Genomic DNA, 6,672 nt, shown 5'->3' with positions numbered 1-6,672 from the left:
TTCATAATTTTATTCTATACCCATCACTTTTAAAAAATAAGCAAACAAAGAAAGAAACTCCACGTGATATCAGACAAGAACCTGTTCTCCAATCAGTTAAATTACAAGCAAACGCAGCTCAGTAATTAATCAATAAAATACACAATTAATTGCATAATTTGGGTGAGAAGAAACATAAGTAACATCCTCCTCTAATCAGAAACCAAAATGCCACCGCTGTACCTACTCGCGCTGCTGCGTCAATGGCAAATGAAACATCGAAGATGCGCTCGCATTTACAGGCCTCGAATTCATATTCTTGGCTTCACAGACACAGAATGCCTTCAAAGATTTCGCCTAGACGGGCAGCGATACTCTACCTGTGTCAACTGCTGGATGACCAGCTATCCAGCCACAGTGGCCATCCCCGTAACCTGCCTGTCCTTGTGAAGGTCTGTGCTGCGCTCTCGGTTCTTGCGTCTGGGTCGTTTCAGAGAGTGGCGGGTGACGCCATTCACATCTCACAGGCATCTGTGTGTAGGTGTCTCAGCCATGTTGCTGCACACCGGCCGCTTCACAGAATTCCCCACAACAGCGGCCGAACGACGTACCATCAAAGCGAGGTTCTACAGGGTCGCCGGGTTCCCCAACGTTTTGGGGGCCATTGCCTGCACCCTGTCTCCATCAGAGCCCCATCCACCAATGAGCGCGTTTATCGAGATTGACGGCGTCAGCATAGTATGAATGTCCAGGTAGTGTGCGACCACACCATGCTAATAATAAGTGTGTGTGCCAAGTTCCCTCGGCTCATGATGCGAACATTTTGCAAAATTCCACTTTTCACCAAAAAAATGGAAAGGCTGGCCAACAATGACATGTGGCTGATTGGTGAGTAAAAGCAAAAAAAAAAATCAGCAATGTGTTGTCTGTAACATGCCACTTCTAACAATTATGTCTTATAGGGGACCGGGGCTATCCTCTCATGCCCTGGTTGATGACCCCGTTTGCCAACCCCCCCACGGCCGCTGAGGTGCGCTACAACAATTCACATGCGAGCTCAAGGTCCATCATCGAGCGCACCTTCGGGGTCCTGAAGAGTCGCTTCAGATGCCTAGACGACTCGGATGGTTGCCTGCTGGTAACCCCAGGTAAAGTATGCCGCATGACCACCATGTGTTGTATGCTTCACAACATGGCAGTGAGAAAAAGACTCCCAATGCCACTGGTCCCACCGCAGGATCCACAAGATCCCGATATGGATGAGCCATAGAGGTTGAAAATAACACTAGAGGTGACCCCGCCCCCCTTCTGACGGCAATCTGTGGCGGCCATTATCTGTAGGTAGGTCTGATAAATGGAAATGAATGGAGAGGGAGGCTCACCTCTGTCAAAAAATGGCTGAACAATGTGAAAATGTCCAGCAACACACTATGCAAGGACAATAGTTGAAGTGTGTTGCTAATTATGTACATAATTAATATAATTCGATTTTTAAATGTATTTTATCGACTCCTATGATTTAAGTAGATATTTAGCCTGATATTACAAATCTGGTCTTTGATTAATGTGTTACTACATATTCAGTTTTAGTCCATTTTTTAACAGAGGTGGGCGTGTTCTCCATTGACTTGAATTGACTGAAGGTGCCTACACTACCTACAGACAATGGGAGGCGCCATGTGCCACTTCCCAGTGCTGTCGTGAATTGCCATGTCCACTCTAGTGTTATTTTCTACCTCTATGGATGAGCCTGATGAGCAGCCGGTGGGGAGAGCTGTACAAATTTGGCAACAGATTGTCGACCAGTGTTTACGGTTATTTCCGGTTAGTTTGGGATGCATGTGTGTGGAAGTTTCGCATGTTTAACATGCCACAACATTTATTTCATTAAGCACGTAAATTGTAGGCCTTAAAGTGTTTGCCATTAAACCAGAAACCTGAATTTGACGTGAAAATTTGAAACGACTAAAACGTAACCGTATTGTCGGACAGTCCAAAAAGACGAGTACGAGACCAACCATTTACAATAACAAAGAATTTTTATTAATGTCTCCCACCCCTCACCTTTACACGGCCCTGGCACCCTCTGCGCTGCATGTCCGAAGCTGGACGCATAAGCTCAACCAGCTCTCGTAGCGCACCGCAGACGTCACCAAGGCGCGTGTCTATGATGGCCATCATTGTTGCCGTGTGCTGTCGGAACTGCTGGTTACGCTCCCTCTCCTCGGCCATTCTTTGCTCTTCTATTTTAGATAAGCGATGGTACTCCGACCTCGTCTTGGGGCTCTCGGTCCGGGGTTGGCTGCATGTGCACGCCACTGGCACCAGTCTGTGTGGTGACAGTCTCGACCCCACCAGTCTCCCGCGACAGTTCCAGGAAATGCAGTCAATCACTGCATCATTGCTTTGCTACTGTTCACCAGAGGTAGTCAAAATAAGTAAGTAAAAGTAAATTCATGGTTTAAGTATAACACTAGCACATGATGTTATAGAGCGGTTACACCAGTTATTCCATTGTATAGTTGTAAGAGTTGTTCCATTGAGGTGGCTTGACAAAACCTACAAATTTGATCCAACCAGCGCAGAATCAGGTAAATCACCCCATAGTAAGTGTAGACCAGTTTCTCAATGAATTTACTTGTGTTAGAGAGAAAATATGGCAGGTTTTGTTTTTCACTTATACTTAACTTTGGCCACCTCTGCCATTTACCCTGTGCCTCACTCCCCACTTCAGAAGGAAAAGTGAAACTATTACATCGATTAATTTTAGCCACAGCAGCAGGTGATGAAGGTCGAAATGAGTTTTCAGTGGAGTCATTTCATGTCTACACATTACACACACACTAAGTGTAATGTGATGTTGTGTAATGATGGTGGCTTCGCAGCTCTACTAGGCTAGTGACAATGGCCTCAAAATTTTGAGACACCCCAACCGGAGGTAGAACAAAACCCAATAATGTTTTTCGTCATCTCTAAGGTGTCCCATACATGAAAATGATTCTTGGCCAAAGTGATTTTAATGCTAAGCCTAAATTTTTGTACACATTTCCATATGCACCTCCAAACAAAAAAAGCACCCAAAATGTGACTTCTCCGTATGGGAGTAGATATACAAAAAAACATGCAGAAAATTACCAGAAGCTCTGAGAGCTTTGAGAATTGGTATGCTTGTGCCCAGGGGCTACCTGCACCAGATAGAAGTGGTTGTATTAGACCATCTTGATGTATGAAGGAGATATAAGCATTTAATCACACACCTAAAATAGGCGGAAAATGAAAAAAGTGATATTTATACAGAATGTTATCATTTACATTGTAATTGCTTTGTCAGGGAATGTCATATGCACACATATGATATCTTGATGGAAAGGTGAGATTGTTCTGAATCCAGCAATATCTCATATGTATATATTTTCTGAATATTAAAGATGGCATATCGTTCAATGTATGAGGTGCCCAGAATGAAAAAAATCGAAAGGGAGTTACAGGACCTATTTCAATGCACTTAAGTGGTGACAGGAATGCTCACAATTGTATTACAGTAGGCTATATTACTTCAAATAAACTTATTATTAGTGTGTGGTGCTATAGATTATGCTTGAATGAAGAATCAGATTAGGGTGAAAATATATTTATCACTAGTGTATATATATACGTATACAGTATATATATCATATCTTGCACATCTGTAGGTATTGTTAAGATGGAAAATGCAGTGACTCCACCTACTTCCAATGCCTTGCAACTAGCTCATCAGAATATTGCATCACTCCTTTCAGGTAGATATGATAGAGGAAGGGGAAATAGAGTGGATGTTATTCAATTTGTTCAGAGATCTTTTATCTTCCACGAAGTGAAGCTCTCCAGTTCTTCTCCCATGAAAGAGCCAGCTATATATATATATCTATATATATATTTCTTGCATCTGTAGGCTATTGTAAAGCTGGAAAAGATGAGATTGTGCTAAATCTAACTTTACCTAATATGTATATATATTCTCGACATTGATGGTACATCGTTCAATACATAATGTGTCCAAAAAAGAAAGAAAATGAACCAGTCCATTCCATAGATACAAAAGTTCAAAGGCTGGTTCATTAATTAACCGTAGTGGTGCTCTGAAGCCTAGTATATAGTGAAAACCCAGAGATAGGCCCAACACCGGAATCCTAGTCTCGTGCTCTGCTCCTTAAGCTCCGGACTGTAGAAAACATTTCATTTTGCATCCTAATTTACCAAGTTTCCGTATTATGATGGGATCTCAGTCGTAGATCTCCCTAGTCCCAGGATAATTGTGTGATTGCACTCAATTAATATAAACTGTTCTTATTATGAATATTCCAACAATATCGGTTAAGTCTGAGTCCAGCTGTCAAGGGTTTTATATCCATTTACTTGTAGAACTGATTTGCACGCGGCCGACTAATTTCTTTGTGCATGTCCATCCCATATGAGAGACGTCTAGAATAAATCAGAGGTTAAAGTTGCTGGAAGGTACCATACTTATGAGATCCTAAGCCCCATACACTTTACTTCTATTCGACTGCAATAGGAAGCGAGAGGTGTATGTCGAGAGCTACACCCAAAAGGTCTGATCACCCCGCTTAAGTTCCAGTTTACGATAACATATTTTTATCCTAAGTAGACACCATTGACACTCGGGCTGACCCGAAGTATAGCGTCCCACTCCACATGGAGAAATGTCCTTGGAGCTGCTACGTTTCGACAGTAGGCCTACAATAACCTTATGAAGGAATAAACGGGATCTACAGCAAAATATAGATCAATGAAAGTTTTATTACAGGACAACTCTAATTCTATGACAAAGTACAATGTTGAAAAAGTCAATGCTACCTAATTAAGAGGAAATGGTTACATGGACACTAGGTCCACGGGAGCCCTTTAGCGGGGTTTAAACTCAAAGATTTGATCATTACACCAAAGTTTAATACCTAGGTATCTCGTGGGACGACCCCAGCCAGGGACCAATGACGTGCCGGCATTTACCTGGGCTGGGCTTAGCACAATGGCGCGGGGTTGGGTTGTAACCAACATCGTATCCAAATCCTATGATTCTAAATCTTTAATAAATTCACTAATAACAGTTTCAAAACCAAGACCTGTTCACCACCCGAAGTATTTCCATCAGATTGATACCAAACACATGCATAGAATTTCAAACACATCATAGTAAGCATTTAAAACAAGCATATTAGATCTGGCGGGAGTTTCAGTCTCTGCGTGGGCACGGGAGGTGCGCGCATGCAGGAGCAAATGGCCGCTGGCCGAAGATGCGCTGGGAACGCACAATGGGGGGTGCGCGCTTTTCACGCCGGGAGGTGCGCAATGCATACAGGTGACCGGAGGTTTTGAGCGGTCCCCCCGAAGGGGGCCCTCTGTCACACAGTGCTTTTGAGATCCAGATGTCAGATATGCAATGTTTATCTTTGAAGTCAACAGAAAACTCAGAGTAGTAAAACAAAGGCGTTGAAATAAGGAAAAGAAACGCAAACAAATGTTAATACCATGCCCGTGAGCCACCGGCGCTGTGAATTCAGTGCCCCTTTGTCAGGGCCCATATGGGGGGATCTTACAATATTGAAGTATAATATTATTAACCAATACAACACAGTGAGGAAATTATATGGTATAAGGATATTTGTTCTTAAAACTTCCTTACAATAATATAGCGTACCAGAGATACACTGCACCAACATACCACTGATGTATACAGGTATCGTAATGGCATTGATAAACCTAGTCAATTAAATCGATCAATCAATCAAAGTACATCATGATACAAAATTGCCATTCAATGTCCTAACGATTAGAGAAAGACAAAAAAGAAGAAAGAATGCATTGTGTACTGTACTGTATCACTTAAGGCAGATGAGAATAAACCTTTTCACATTTCTTTTTAAAATAAGATACTATCGGGGCAGTTCTAATTTGGACAGGAAGCTTGTTCCAGCATTTTGCATAATGACTAAATGCCATCTCACCCTGTCTAGATCTGGCCAGTATAGGGAATTTAAGTTCATTACATTTCCCTGACTCTTTCATCCAATGGCTACATTCAGTGTGTGTGGAAAATACAGAGTGCAGGCTTATACTGTATATAGGGTTATAAGAGTTGAGCATGAAGATAAATACTCCTAGAAGATATGTGTATGATATGTGTGATATGTGTGTTTTCAGCCTCTTAAAAGTTGAGGGGGATGACCAAACTCTTGTATCAGCTGGTAACTTGTCAGACCATTGGGATTACCTTGTCAGAGGCCAAGGCCAGTCTGTTGGTGTTACAGTATTGCGAAGCAACATTAAGTTTTAGTGCAGCCTCAGATAAAATGAAACAGTTCCTTCCAGGAGAGAATTGCTATCAAGGTACAGAACCTGAGTAGCATATTGGGTCAGGTACAGTCTGATTTTCTGTATATTGAACAGTGCAAAAGAGCATCAGTAATTTAAGCAGTGTATTCAGAAAAGCTGGGCAGTCATAAATAATAACACCCAGGTTTATGTAGCATTTTCTGGGGTAACAGCGGTTGACCTCATGCCTTGCTTGATATAATGGCAGATGACGGTGGTGTTGCTTCATCCATGTGGCCAGGTCTGAGAGACAGGCAGATAGACACATAGACATTGCAAAAAGGCGGAACCAAGACAATGCATTAGAGCATTATAACACCCTAA

Source organism: Engraulis encrasicolus, chromosome 12 (assembly GCF_034702125.1).
Source record: "Engraulis encrasicolus isolate BLACKSEA-1 chromosome 12, IST_EnEncr_1.0, whole genome shotgun sequence".
Lineage (NCBI taxonomy): Eukaryota > Metazoa > Chordata > Actinopteri > Clupeiformes > Engraulidae > Engraulis > Engraulis encrasicolus.
This window is presented reverse-complemented; position numbering follows the sequence as displayed.